A 16,451-nucleotide genomic window follows, 5' to 3' on the forward strand; every position below is an offset into this window, starting at 1 on the left:
CCCACCATGGAAGAAGAGAAGGGTACCCCTCCCAGCAAACATTCGCTCTGCTGATTCCAACTTGTCGATGTTACTAGTTCAAGCTCTAGGATGCTTGCCCCTGACGTGGTGCCCTGCACAGACATTCTGGCCATTGCAGCTAGAGAAGGGTTTGTGGCCGTGGGCGAGCCAAGTGGGATGTCCAACTTGACCGAAGGGATTCTCTGGCACCTAATGCCACCGCCACCGTGGAACTGCCCAACCCAGGCCTTAAGCTCGCTGACGGGAGGCGACGGGGAAATGCAGGTGAATTGCTGGTAGGTGAACTCGACAATGGCGTAGTTGGTTTGTCGGTTAGAGTCGTGGAAGCTAGAAAACTAATAAGACTCTTGATTATCGAGAATGATAATAATCTAACGTGAATATTAATTAGGTAATCAGTAATAAAAGCAAACATATTTAGTCACTAGAACTGTGTTTTTGAAATAAATTGGGTTGGCCCGCCCCGTTTATTAAGTGGATCGACCTAAGCACAGTACAACACATATGGGCTGATTTTAAATAAATTGGCCAAGATGGGCTAACCTATTTGTCACCTCTAATAAGTACGTACTGCAACTCTAATTAAGGCTAGCTATATTATACTACGGTTCCAAGGCTCTTGATTATTGAGAATGATAAAAATCTAACGGGAATATTAGCTGGATAATAACTAATAGGGTAAATGACAAAAAAAACTACCTCAAATATTGGTGTCACGACATTTTCATACATCATCTTTTAAAATTGACAATGTCATACCTCATCTTACGAATTTGTGCCAATGTCAGACCTCCGTCAATTTTTCTGTTAACTTCTCTATTAAGTGCTAACGTGGCTAGAAACGGGACCCATTTTTTTATTAAAAAATTAAAAAAAAAGTACAAAAAACCAAAAAAACCCATCAACCCGTGTCCTCCCTCCCTAAATCCCCTTTTCTCCCACCCAACCCTATCTCTCTCTCTCTCTCTCTCTCTCTCTCTCTCTCTCGCCTCTCTTTCTTCTTTCTCCCTGCAACATGCATCCCTAAAATCCCAAAACCTAGAAACTCTTCCCACCTGACCTGTAATGCTCCACCTTAACCTGCCCCTTCTACAGGCCAGGGCACACCAGCGACCCCGCCACCTGCGACACCACGCACAACCCCTTGGGGTTCGCGATCGTCTCAACAAAATAGTATCTCGACGACGTTGATTCCACCCTCGTTATCGAAGTCGCGGCGGAAGAGCTCGCAGAACGAGTAGCAGTTGTAGATATGGAACCTGTGGTTCGTCCCCACGGCGAAGCAGGCTTGGTTTTAGTTAAAGAAGACATGGAAGAGTAATGGAGGTGAGCGAGGTGCCAGAGGGGCAGACTTCAGGGGCAAAGAGGAGAAAGGAATGTTATTGTGAAGGTTGTGGCTAGAGTTAGGATTTGAGGGCGATTGTGGGTCGTGGTTGTCATCACTGGATTTAATGACAGATGTAGGGTTGTCGTCGATGGGATCAGAGAGAAAGGTTGGAGGAGGGACGAGTGGGAAGGGTTTCTGGGTTTTGGGATTTTAGGGATGCAAGTTGCAAGGAGAGAGAGAGAGAGAGAGATAGAGAGAGGAGAGAGAAAGGGTTGGGTGGGAGAGAAATGGATCTGGGGAGGGGGGACAAGGGTCAATGGGTCTTTTTTGGTTTTTTGTTTTTTGTTTTTAATTTTTTAATATTTAATTAATTTTTTTTAAATATTTAATTAATTTTTTAATAAAAATGGGTCCTGTCTCTAGCCACGTCAACACTTAATGGAGAAATTAACAGAAAAACTAACGGAGGTCTGACATTGGCACAAATTCGTAAGATGAGGCATGACATTGTCAATTTTAAAAAATGAGGTATGAAAGTGTCATGACACAAATAGTTAAGGTAGTTTTTTGTAATTTACCCTAACTAATAAAGGTAAGCTAATACTTTACCAGGAAGACTTAGAGGATTAGTTCATGTACATAATTATGCATGATTAGTGATTGATCAGCTGTGATTATTGTTCACACTCTACTTATATCTTTATAATTAGATTGTTCACACACATATTCATGACCTATCACATATCACACATGCATATCTCTAAGATTACAATGTTTACATACTAATTCATCACCCATGCACAATTTCTCAATCACCATAAATACGTAATATCAATCCTGCTTTAACCTCACCACTTTCTCATCCCATCTCAAACCCAAACTCCTAAATGCTAAACCTTTCTCACTTCAGCTTCACTCAGCGTCCCCACCTTTGATTGATGTGGACATGTCTTTGATGAGGACCAAATTTCTCTTCAAGTTGAGGGAATATCTTAACGAGGATGTTATACATTGATTTGTAATACCATTGACTCCATCTCTTGCAGAACGCAAGTGACCCAATCGCAATTGCAAAGCCAATGCAAATCCAATTTCGACACTTATAACATCCCAATTAATCTCATCTCTAAAATTTTGATGGCTTCCATTTGATGGTGGTGGTGGTGACAATCCTGTTTTGTTGTCTACCGTCAATGGTGGCCCTCATAATCCTTTGTTACCTGTAAATGAGGTACTTGGAAATGTTGAGAACCGAGTGCCAGTTGGGATTATGCCGACCAGTTGGTTGTTTAACAGATTCATGAATGAAAGGAAACTAAGGTTTTCCAACTACGGTGGAATTTTCCCGCTCAAATTGTTATGTGACAGGTTTAAGGATTTGAGATTCCGCATGTTGCCCAATGACGATGGGATTTCACTTGTGAAAGTGTTTTTAGACAAGTTAAAGATATGTAGTGATTCAAAATCTCCCATTTCTTTAGGTATTTGTCCACTGAAATTGATGCATAAGAAGTCAATCAAGGTAAAGATAGAGATAATCTTTAGCAGATTCATCTCTAAACCTTTACTAGTAATTGTTACAGCATCCTGAATAGAAACACGTGGTAAATATGGAAAAAAATCTATTTTCCCGTGCAAAACTCTTGTTTATTGTACCAGTTATATTGTACTATAGCCTTAAGGATCTTGATTACTAAGAATGATAATAATAATCTAACATGAATATTAATTAGGTAATAACTAATAAATGCAAGCATATTTGGTCACAAAAACTATCTTTTCGAAATAAATTGGGCTGGCCCATCCCGTTTATTAAGTGGATCGACCTAAGCACAGTACATCACATGTGGGCCGATTTTAAATAAATTGGCCAAGATGGGCTAACCTATTTGTCACCTTTAATAAGTACATACTGCAACTCTAATTAAGGCTATCTATATTGTACTACGGTTCCAAGGATCATGATTATTGAGAATGATAAATATCTAACGTGAATATTAACTGGATAATAACTAATAAAGGTAAGCCAATACTCTACCGGGAAGACTTAGATGATGAGTTCATGTACATAATTATGCATGATTAGTGATTGATCAGCCGTGATTATTGTTCACACTCTACTTATATCTCTATAATTAGATTGTTCACACACATATTCATCATCTATCACGAATCACCCATGCACAGCTCTAAGATTACAATTTTTACATACTAATTCATCATCCATGCACAGTTTCTCAATCACCATAAATACGTAATATCAATCATGCTTTAACCTCACCACTTTCTCATCCCATCCCAAACCCAAACTCCTAAATGCTAAACCTTTCTCATTTCAGCTTCACTCAGCGTCTCTACCTTTGATTTATGTGGACATGTCCTTGGTGAGGACCAATTTTTTATTCAAGTTGAGGGAATATCTTAACGAGGATGTTATACATTGATTTGTAATACCATTTACTCCATGTCTTGCACAACGCAAGTGACCCAATTGCAATTGCAAAGATAAATGCAAATCCTATTTTGACACTTATAACATCCCAATTAATCTCATCTCCATAATTTTTTATGACTTTCATTTGATGGTGGTGGTGGTGACAATCATGTTTTGTTGTATGCCGTCATCCCCCATAATCCTTTGTTACCTGTAAATGAGCTACTTAGAAATGTTAAGAACTGAGTGCCAATTGGGATTCTCCTAACCAGTTAGTTGTTTGACAGATTCATGAATGAAAGAAAACTAAGGTTTGCCAACTACGTTGGAATTTTCCCGCTCAACTTGTTATGTGACTGGTCTAAGGATTCAAGATTCCACATGTTGCCTATTGACGATGGGATTTCACCTATGAAAGTGTTTTTAGACAAGTTAAGGATAAGTATTGATTCAAAATCTCCCATTTCCTTAGGTACTTGTCCGCTGAAATTATTGCATAAGAAGTTAATCAAGGTAAAGATAGAGATAATCTTTAGCAGATTCATCTCTAAACCTGTACTAGAAACTGTTACAACATCCTGAATAGAAACACGTGGTAAATATGGAAAAAATCTATTTGCCCGTGTGAAACTCTTGATTATTGTACTAGTTATATTGTACCAGTTATATTGTACTATAGCCTTAAGGCTCTTGATTACTGAGAATGATAATAATTTAACGTGAATATTAATTAGGTAATAACTAATAAACGCAAGCATATTTGGTCACTAGAACTGTGTCTTTGAAATAGATTTGGCCGGCTCGTCCCTTTTATTAAGTGGATCGACTTAAGCACAGTACAACACATGTGGACCGATTTTAAATAAATTGGCCAAGACAGACTGATAGGAGCATATTTAGGCAACTTAGTTGGCTTGTTCTTGTGCATTTACGTTGTTATTTCTTAGTTCTTTAAGTCTTTTAAGTTATTTTCGTATGTTTTCAGGTTCTAAGGGCTAAAGGAGCAAAGAAGTGCATTTTGGGTCTTTTGGAGCACTATTGGGCTAAGGATGGATAGCTTATGCTTGGAGCCAAAGTGTTGGATGAAATTGAAGGCCTTGTATGCACTTGAGGACACAAAACAATGGCCCTAACCCAATTACACAACCTTGCCATGGGCTTAAACCATATTTCCCTTCCCTTGCCATGCAAACCACCCTATTTTAGGCCCATTCTATGTACTTAAACCCTAGCCCTTTAAACTTGCAGCCCTATTCTAATTTATTCACTTCCATATTCTTCTTTAATCCACATGCATTCATCATCATTCACCCTACCTTGCAATTCCACAAAACACATCCCATTGCCGTGGCTTTCCATCTAATTTCAGCCATCCCACTTCATCATTGCAGCCATCATTCACCATAGTTGTCAATCACATGCTTTCCCATTCTATAATTCATCCACATGCATCTTTAATCATTCACTCACAAGCTTTCCCAACAAACAATTCAGCCACATGCATCACAAACACACCTTGCCGTGCATCCCTTGCATTTCCAGCATTCCCATTTGCATTTTCAGCTTTCTACCAACCAATCTAGTTGTCATTCCACATGCATTCCCTTCTTTAATCATTCCTAGCTGCCATTCACATGCTCTCCCATCCATTCTCTCCCTATAAAACCATGCAATGCATTCATACAAACCATTCCATTCACCACAAAACAATCACACAACACACCAACACAAAATCCCCCATTCTTGCCGTGCATATCCCTTCCATTTTCTGCACCTTTTCTCCTCCATTGCTTCCATCTCCAACCACTCCCCACTCCATTCCACATACACCTAAAACCCTAAACATTTCCTTAGACCTTGTGCCTCAATAAAGAGGAAGAGAAGAGGGCCTAAACGTTCATACAATTCAAGTTTGAGTTGTTGGAATGTTTAGGTGTTTCTTTGATTTCAATGTTTAATTTCAATTCTCTTTGTCTTGTACGTATGAGGAACTAAACCCCCTTTAGCTAGGGGGTGATTTGAAACCATGTTTATGCTTGCAATATGAATTGATTACCTTTGGTTGGAATTTCATAAGTTGTGGATTAAATTTGTTTAACCGTTTGATTGATAACTTATTTATGTATGTTTATTGAGAGTGCACGCTTAATTTTCATGCATGAATATGACGCTAGAATATAAGTGAGTTTCACCTAATCGTTATGAACTTATATTCACAAGTAGTGGAGGTTGCTTATAAACAATCGCGTTAAATGAATTCTTGGCACTAGTTTCATGCTCATCATAGTAACAAAGGCCTCGTCAACACTTATAGTTTTCATGATGCTTAATGATCTTTGATTGTATCTTTATTGTGCTTTTCACGTAAAGGACTTTTGGAGAATGTTGTGAATTGCGTTGCGCAAACCCATCCAATTCATTAACTTAAGGAAAACTTAACGGTTAATTGAAGCGGACCTAATTAACCCGGGGTGTTGAGTTTCATAATTTATCGAAAGACCAACTGAAAATCAATCTTGTATGCAAGTGTAACATGTGTGGAGAAGAACCCCTTGGCTATTCCATCATCCATTAATTCATCACAATTTGTTTTACAATCTGTTTTAATTATAATCTGTCCATTTAATTTAATCTCGCCCAAACACATTCCCCCCATATTCTATTGAGTCGTAATAATTCGTATTTGTTTTTATTTTTGTGTCTTTAAGCATTTGGAGTCATAAACACTTTTAAATTCGTCCAAATCAAGTTCTAGTTTCTCTTTGAGTCAATTTGATTGTTTTAGGCAGTTTGAGTGTTTCAAAGCTGTTCTGAGTCATAGTAGTCTTGTTAAGAGTCTTTACGTTTAGTTTTTATGTTTTTGAGTCAATGCAAAGTAGATTAGCACCCCTAGTTAATCCCCGGTTAGAACGATCCCTACTTACATCATTACTACAATTGTCACAAATAGGGTTTAATTTGTGTGTCGTATAAATCTCGCATCACAGACCAACGTATTTGACACCCTTGTTAAGTATGTACTTACTGCAGCTCTAATTAAGGCTAGCTATATTGTACTACAATTCCAAGGCTCTTGATTATTGAGAATTATAAAAATCTAACGTGAATATTAACTGGATAATGACTAATAATGGTAAGCCAATACTCTACCGTGAAGACTTAGAGGATGAGTTAATGTACATAATTATGCAAAATTAGTGTTTGATTTGTTCAGCCATGCATGATCAGCTAGCGTTCACACTTCAATTATATCAGCCTTCATATACATATTCATCGTCCAAGCACTGATTCACAGCTACAAGAAACACCTCATTTTGCTTCTTAATCACCATAAATATGCCCTCTCTCTATCCTCCTTTTAACCCCATCTCCATTTTTCTCATTCTTTCAGATATGCTTCCTGAACTCTCATTTCCTAAGCCCTCCTTAACGCTTTGAGCCCATCCTTTCAAACTTGCTCTATTTTCTTTTCCAGTGGAGATGCAAAACAGAGTACTTTTCTTCACCACCACATTTTCTCTCCTCCTCCTATTCTTACTCCCCCACCCATTGACCGTAGCTTCTGCTATTGCAGCTGCATATGCGATAAAGAAGTGCAGGTGAATTGCTGGCATGTGAACCCTGCAATGTCATAGTTGGTGGATCTGTCAAAGTCGTGGAAGCTAGAAAACTAATAAGAGTCTTAATTATTGTACCAGTTATATTCTACTATAGCTTTAAGGCTCTTGATTACTGAGAATGATAATAATTTAACGTGAATATTAATTAGGTAATAACTAATAAAGGCAAGCATATTTGGTCACTAGAACAATGTTTTTGAAATAAATTAGGTTGGCCCGTCCCTTTTATTAAGTGGATCGACCTAAGCACGATACAATACATTTGGACCGATTTTAAACAAATTGGCCAAGGTGGGCCAACCTATTTGTCACCTTTATTAGGTATGTACTTACTGCAGCTCTAATGAAGGCTAGCCATATTGTACTATAGTTCCAAGGCTCTTGATTATTAAGAATGATAAAAATCTAATGTGAATATTAACTGGATAATGACTAATAATGGTAAGCCCATACTATATTAGGAAGACTTAGAGGATAAGTTCATGTACATAATTATGCATGATTAGTAATTGATCAGCTGTAATCATTGTTCACACTCTAATAATATCTCTATAATTAGAGTGTTCACACATATATTCATCATTCATCACCCATGCACAGCTACAAGATTATAGTATTCACATACGAATGCATCTCCCATGGAATGAGAGAAGGGTTTTTTTTTCCTAACATGGATTCACTTTGTGAATTTCAGGTCTTCAATGTTGTCAAGTCCGAGCTCGGGGATGTTTACTTGGGGGTGGTTTCCTGTGCAGGCATTATGGCCGTGGCTATGGGTGGGCTAAGTTAGGATGTCCAACTTAACTAGAGGGATTCTCTAGCACCCAATGCAACCACTACCGTGGTACTGCCCAACCCAGGCCTTGAGCCCACTAACAGGAGGCTACGAGGAAATGCGGGTGAATTGCTGGCAGGTGAACCCGACAATGGTGTAGTTGGTCAGTCGGTCAGAGTCGTGGTAGCCAGAAAACTAATAAGACTCTTGATTATTGTACTAGCCTTAAGGCTCTTAATTACTGAGAATGATAATAATCTAACGTGAATATTAATTAGGTAATAACTAATAAATGCAAGCATATTTGGTCACTAGAATTGTGTTTTTGAATTAAATTGGGCTGGCCCATCTCGTTTATTAAGTAGATTAACCTAAGCACATTACAACACATGTGGGCCGATTTTAAATAAATTGGCCAAGATGGGCTAACCTATTTGTCACCTTTAATAAGTACGTACTGCACTCTAAATAAGGCTAGCTATATTATACTACGGTTCCTAGGCTCTTGATTATTTAGAATGATAAAAATCTAACGTGAATATTAGCTGGATAAAACTAATAAAGGAAAATCAATACTCTATCGGGAAGACTTAGATGATGAGTTCTTGTACATAATTATGCATGATTAGTGATTGATCAGCCGTGATTATTATTCACACTCTAATTATATCTCTATAATTAGATTGTTCACACATATATTCATCACTTATCACATATCACCCATGCATAGCTCTAAGATTACAATGTTTACATACTAATTCATCACCCATGCAACGTTTCTCAATCACCATAAATACGTAATATCAATCCTGCTTTTACCTCACCACTTTCTCATCCCATCTCAAACCCAAACTCCTAAATGATAAACCTTTCTCACTTCAGCTTCACTCAGCGAGGGTCAATTTTTTCTTCAAGTTGAGGGAATATCTTAACGAGGATGTTATACATTGATTTGTAATACCATTTACTCCATGTCTTGTAGAACGCAAGTGACCCAATTGCAATTGCAAAGCCAAATGCAAATCCAATTTCGACACTTATAACATCCCAATTAATCTCATCTCCAGAATTTTGATGACTTTCATTTGATGGTGGTGGTGGTGACAATCATGTTTTGTTGTATGCCGTCAATGGTGGCCCCCATAGTCCTTTGTTACCTATAAAGGAGGTACTTTGAAATGTTGAGAACTAAGTGCCAATTAGGATTCTGCACTTGGTTGTTTGACAGATTCATGAATGAAAGGAAACTAAGGTTTGCCAACTACGTTGGAATTTTCCCGCTTCACTTGTTATGTGACAGGTCTAAGGATTTGAGATTCCGCATGTTGCCCATTGACGATGGGATTTGACCTGTGAAAGTGTTTTTAGACAAGTTAAGGATATGTAATGATTCAAAATCTCCCATTTCCTTAGGTACTTGTCCGTTGAAATTATTGAATGAGAAATCAATCAAGGTAAAGATAGAGATAATCTTTAGCAGATTCATCTCTAAACCTTTACGAGTAACTATTACAGCATCCTAAATAGAAACACGTGTTAAATATGGAAAAAATCTATTTGCCCATGTAAAACTCTTGATTATTGTACTAGTTATATTGTATCAGTTATATTGCATCTCTAAAACTATTTATTATTGTACTAGTTATATTGTACTATAGCCTTAAAGTTCTTGATTTAAAGGGATAAAATCTGTAAATCAATTTGTGTTACATATGTGCATGTGTGGAGAAGGACCCTCTAACTAGTCTTTTATCCATTCAATTCACCTAATTTAGTGTCTAATCTGTTTAGTTTACAATCTGCCCAATTTAATTATTTTCATCCAAAACCAAATCCCCCTTTATTTTAGAGTGTCTAACTAGTTAGAATATGTTTTAGATTGTCTTTTCAAGTGTTTTGAGTCAAGTTAAAACCAAAATTCATCCACAATTGTGTTTAGAGTCAAATCTGCCCAGTTTGTGTTTTTAGGCAGTTTTGAGTGTTTTTAGCTTATTTTGAGTTGTGTGAACTTGTTTTGAGTCTTTTAAGTTGAGTTAAGTGTTTTAAAGCTTAGTTTTATCTATTTGAGTCAGTTTAAAGTGTTTAGCAATCCTTCCTAATCCCCGGTTTAAGAACGATCCCTACTTATATATATACTACAATTGTCAAAAGAGGGTTTAATTTGTGTGTTAAGTTAATTTTCACATCACTTCCGATGGATTCGTGATTATCTTATCAATAACCTTCTTGTCTACTCCAACAACGAGGTCAAGTTCACTAAAAATCGACAGTCGGCTTTACACCAAATTCTTCAAATGTTGATTTTGTTTAGATTAGATACTTTTCTTGGTAGACTCTATTGTAGCAGCCGATATTCTTATCAATTTCCAAAAATGTTGCAACTGTGAAAATTGAAAATCCTCACAAGGTGTTGTGAAATACAAAATATGTTTGGTCTTGTCAAATTTTATCAGCAGTTCTTAATGATTCTTTGAGCATAGCCTCATTTCCTTTTTGGTTAAGAAACTAGTCAATTTTGTTTGAGATGTTGAGCGTGAACAAAGTTCTGAATATTAAAGTGTTGTCTCACCTAATCGCTGTTCTTACACTTTTTTATGACATCGATAAATTTTGAATTCTACGGTGATGTTATATTGAATGTTTGGCTTCACACTGATGCAACATGACTAAGTGACGCTTGTGCCTCTTAATGGTTAGAACCGCATAAAGTGAACAATCCTATCTACGACATTGAGCCAATGGTTATCGTTTTACTTGAAAACCTAATAACACCCTTTCTTTGTAGAAATTTATGTGGCATGAAAGTTGGGAACGTAACTTTTTGGAGTTGGAGCATTGTCCTACTCATGCTTCCGTCCTTGCTATTCTTGACAATTATGGTGAGTTTTAGTCTCTTGTATTGCATCCTTGTCACATTTGAGGTTGTTTTCTGATGTAGCATGGAAAGGTCATCACTTATGCTCCCGAACATCTCGAACCTCATAGAGAGAAGTATCATATTCATGACCTAGAGCTAGCAACAATTTCCCTTGCTGTAAAATCTGGTGACTTTTTTTCTGCAACAAGAAGTATCACATCATTTCTGACCAAAGAAGTGGTAGTGTGTTTTCATCCAGAATGTGTTGAGCCTGAGACCGAAGAGGTGGATGGAACTCATCGGTGGTTTTGATTGCACTTTTGAGTATCATCTTGGTCATGCAAATGTCGTAGTTGATGCTCTTAATCAGAAATTCCATGGATAGGTTACCTCCCTCCGAGCTATCTATGTCCCACTGTTGTTTACTCTTCGAGGAATTGGCATTACTTTGGCACCCGATCCACGATGAGTATTGTCAACTCACTTCTAAGTCAAAGAGTTTGATTAGTAATGGGCGAGTTTGAAGGAGCAAGTGTCGAATGATATAAGACTGGATTTAAAAGTACGAGGAGTTGGAACTCTGTTGATAAAAAACAAATTATTTTTGCTTAAGGGTAATGAAGCTGTGAAAAAGGAAAATTTTTAATGAGGCTCATATTTTAGCGTATGCCATGCATGCTGGCAGTACTAAACTATACCACTTTTTCGTCCATTTTATTACTGGTATTGAATGAAAAGGATATCGTTGAATATGTGAGGAAATGTCTGATTTACTGTTAAGTGGAAGCGGAGAGATGGAAGTCATCGGGCTTATCTCAATTTCTTTCTATTCTTGTTTGGAGGTGGGAAGAAATTTCCATGGTTGTCCTTTTTTTAGGTTGTCGAGAACCTGCTGGGGATGCAAATGGAAATGGGTGAATGTCACCATACATTTCCTATACAAACCACCTTGTACATGTGGAGACTATGATGACGTTTTGGTATTTGTTGATCAACTCACTCAATATATTATCTACCAGTCCTTGAGGACTATACTTTTAACCGCACGACAGAATTCTTCATTCTAGACTTCGTTAGACAGAAGTCTCGATTAACACTGATTTCGACTATAATCCCAGATTCACCTTCTAGTACTGGAAGGCATTTTAGTAGGTTCATGTTTACCCTGTAACAATTCGCATCTTTTCTGAATCAGATACATTGTTCATGAAGATCACTAAGATCTGAAAGTTTTAGCTGAGACCATCGGTCATCCAATCACCCATTAACACCCTATCAAGCAAATCATTACCACTGGTGATTGAATATCCCTAAGGTTATCATTGTAACAAGTTGTCGTGAATTTTTGGATTGGGAAAATTTCTAAGTTCCCGCTTATCAGATTACTTTAGACTACCACTTGAGTCAAGTCCGCGCTCAACCATCTCGACTTGCCACCACAGGATCAAGTTAGCTACTTACGCGTATTCTTGAATCAAGGTTACGCATTCAATCCAGTTATCTTGTACTCTAGATTTGATGGACTTGTTTTGACCCTTAAATTCTTGATTGTTCTTTTAGCCTTCTCGGCATAGCCTTTCACTAAATTCAAGAGAAGTGTTCAATGAATCAGCTCGCTTAAACTTTGTGAATCACATTGTTCGGTTATATGGTGTGTCGTCACTATTGTACTTCATCTGGATGCACATTTCACTTCCAAGTCTTGTGAAGTCTTCTTGAAGGCCAGGAGTACTAAGTTGTTGTCTAGTACCGCATTTCATTCTCATATTGTTGGACAGTCTGAACGAACTATCCAGACCTTGGAGGACGTGTTGTGTTCATCCATTATGTGGTTTCAACATGATTAGAATTTGCACTGATCTTTATTGGAGTTGTTCACGATGACTTGCTATTTTTGGTTTGGGTATAACACTAATTGAGACATTCTATGAGAGATTCTACAAGCAACACTTGTTAGATAGAAGAGTATTGTGAACTGGTACTCGAATGATCGAAATTACGATGAGGTAAACTATATGCTTCAAATGATGTTGCCTTGGAGTTGGACAGAATGGTAATTTTGCACACTCAGGAAGTTATTACTTGTTTATTGAGACAAGAATGTGTTGTCAATATTGCGGGCTGCAGACTACAATATTAATGACTTATTTGTTGGTTCGCTAAGCAAGTGGCAACTAGACTATATACTTGAAGTGAGACAAGACATGAGCTATGTAGAGGAACCAATGGAAATCATCGACCGACAGGATAAAGCGCTGAGAAACAAAGTCATTTTGTTGGTAAAGGTGTTGTGGAGGAACCATGCAATCGAGGAAGCGACGTAGGAATAGAAGAACTAAGAAATCAATATTCGTACCTGTTAGTTAAGGTAGTAAATTTCGGGGATGAAATTCTTTTACGGGGGTATATTGTAATATCTCGTCCTTATTTTCGTAATGTCCAGTGTATTTCGGTATTTTCACGATTCGTCTTTTGTGGTCTTATTTTGTGAACCACTGGGACCCACCTTGTCCCTCTCCTTTTTCTTCCTTCCCCATGACATCCCCCTCCCCTGTTATTTTTTTGAAAAGTCTCTCTAAACTCTATCTTCTCTTATTTCTCTCACTTCTCTCATCTCTCTTTCTATGTAAACAAACAACAATGACCATACTCCCACCACAGCCCAAACCAAGTGCACCATGAGCTTTTTTTCATCCTCACGAGCCTAGAACACCTAAACTCACCTCGAACTTCATTCCGGATCGTCGGGATGGAAACCCAAGTCGGGCTGCGACCTTCCAGGCCATTTTTTGGCCAAACCATTGCGAGTTAGGTATCGCGAAATGTACCATTCTCTTCATGTCATCGAGAAGTATGATTTTTGTTTTTGAATTACTCGATTTCGTTGAGTATTAAAGAAGTTAAAAACGTTTAAAGTTTACCCAGTTTCTAGCGAGTTTCCCTAGCTTTCCCGCAGACCAATCACCTCTCAGGCTATTTTCTGATCATCTTTGGCAACCATTAGGCTTTTAAATGGTACAATCTTATTCTACACTTTCCTAGCTTCATTTTGATATATTATGGGTTGAATTTGATTAAGAAACAAAGAAGTTACAAAGCTTTAAAAATTGCTCAGATTTCCGACCAAAAACTCAGTTTCCAGTGGGTTTTCCGGCGACCGGGTTGACCCAACCTGTTGATTTCTCGGTCAACGTTGACTTTTTGTTGACTTTTTTCTGGTTTCGGCCAAGACCCCTCCTAGATTAATTTCGACATCCTGATTTTAAATCCACACTCCGTTTTCCCAAATTCAATTGTTTTAGTAGAGTTTTACTAATTGGTCCTTTTATATGCTTAGGTGTGTTTGTTAGTGGCAACCCCATCCTCTTTAGTTCAAACAGCTATTCGGCAACAGAGTATCTGTGAGTGGACCCCCTCCAAAATGCATGATTTTATTGCTAGAAATGCATACATGAAAAGCATGATTTTATGAGTACGTTTTATGAAATGTTTATTGATTTATCAGATTTACGCTATATGAAATATCATGCTTTATCGAATTTACGTTCTTTGAAATGTTTATGATATTATATACTTGAACATGGTTTATGATGATGATTTAAGCTAGAACGCTCCTATGATTTTATGATATGATGCTTGAGCTATTGAGCTCCGATGAGATATATGTTGAAAATATTATGTTTATGTTTGATGTGCTTACTTAGTGGATATTCATTTATATATGTGCCTTTGGAAGGGAGATATAGTGTCTTCGGACGGAAGATTTATATATGCCTTCGGGCGGGCGATGTAGTGCCTACGGGCGGAAGATTTATATATTGCCTTCGAGCAGGTGATGTAGGGCCTATGGGTAGAAGATTTATATATTGCCTTAAGGTGGGTGATATAGGGCCTTCTGGCGATTGTTATACCACTACTAAGCACACTATATACGATAAATGTTTTAAGAAAGGCTTTATGGCATGCTAAGATTTTCTGAAAACCTATTACTTATTAGCTATATGAGTTTTTCTAAAACCTGGGGGTTAATACGTTTGAAGAGTAATTGTTTTAGTATTACTTATATACAAACTTGGCCCGCTCATGTTTTGTTTTACGCCCCCTTCAAGACCTAGGAACGAGGCATACAACCCGAGTTACGAGGCATTTCCATATCAATGAATTTGTGTCTTCCTCTCTGCGTAGGACATCTCTTGTAATCGCACTTTCTAATTTCCTTTCGCTTGTATTTCAAATTAGTAGTATGCTCTAAAAATGTTATGCTTTATCACTTTTAATTTGTCGGCAGTTGATTCCTATATTATATTGCGTGGTTATGCGCGAAATTGTTTTTGGCATATGCATTCATTAAATGGCTTGTGTTACCCTCGGGTATCGGCCAACACGTGGCCATCTCGTTGTGTCACCCTCAGGGCGTGTTAGATTAGTATTAGAGCTTAGTTATTTTAGTGCATACTGAGGATCTTCTTTTACTCTAGTAATGTGTCGGCCTTGATATCATTTGGATGTCAAGGCATCCGTATTTGTCACCTTTTGGCGTAGCTGTGCAAACCTTATTTTGTCTGAATTGTCACATCCTAGTCGAAGTACAAAAATTCGTGTTGAAATTGTGCCTCATCAATGACGAAATGGAATTATGGATGACTTTCAACAACGGACATATACTCTACAACATGCATTCCCTAGGAATGGTGAGCAGGGTCGAATTTACATTGGGGTGATGTCAATGACGTTTCCAAATAATTCCAGGTAAAACCCTATTTAGCTGTTAAGAAGGAATTTTAGACCAAATTTTACAACATTTTAGCTTCAAAAATTGGACTCTCGCACTCCTATTGAATCATCACGAACCAGCTCTCTTTTTTTCGTTTTTGGGACAAAATGTTCACTGTTAAATAAGCAGCTGAATACACCATGACCAATCAATAGATCTCTCAATGCATATGCACAGAGGAACTACTAACCAAGCACATGCTTGACTACCAAAAAACCTGCATGTTTGTTAAACTAAATACAACCCTAGCCATTCTCTGGAGTTTAACTCGCTTTTTTTGTTGGATTCTCCAACAGGGAAGCAAGTGCTCTCCGGCAACTCAGTGCGAAAAAGCCCCTACTGGACCGGAGTTGGCGGAAAAGAACTATAAATAGGAATGATGGGCCTCCTTGATTCCTTGCTAGTTAGTACGTTACAAGACATCCAACATTCATCTGCATCATGGTTCAAGCAAAGTGAGAGGGAGGGCAAACGCAGGCAGAATTCTCTATAGAAGAAACGCCTCTCCCCCTCCCCCTCCCTCCCCGCTTTGCTGGGAACAAAAACGAAACAAAAGAAAATCTGAATAGCGAGACACAAAGCTAGCTGTTACCTGAAGAGAAAAAAGCATACATGTCACGTGGTATTCCTATCCAAGCTAATG

General features: G+C 37.9%; 2 pseudogenes; both read right to left on the reverse strand.

Moving 5' to 3' along the window:
- Window positions 1–2,264: 2,264 nt before the first annotated feature.
- Window positions 2,265–7,396, reverse strand: LOC148697600 (receptor-like protein 33; annotated as a pseudogene).
- A 1,669-nt stretch (window positions 7,397–9,065) lies between these two features.
- LOC148697601 (receptor-like protein 19) lies at window positions 9,066–12,235 on the reverse strand (annotated as a pseudogene).
- Window positions 12,236–16,451: the final 4,216 nt, after the last annotated feature.

Source organism: Pyrus communis, chromosome 4, assembly GCF_041283825.1.
Source record: "Pyrus communis isolate YQ-2024b chromosome 4, ASM4128382v1, whole genome shotgun sequence".
NCBI lineage: Eukaryota > Viridiplantae > Streptophyta > Magnoliopsida > Rosales > Rosaceae > Pyrus > Pyrus communis.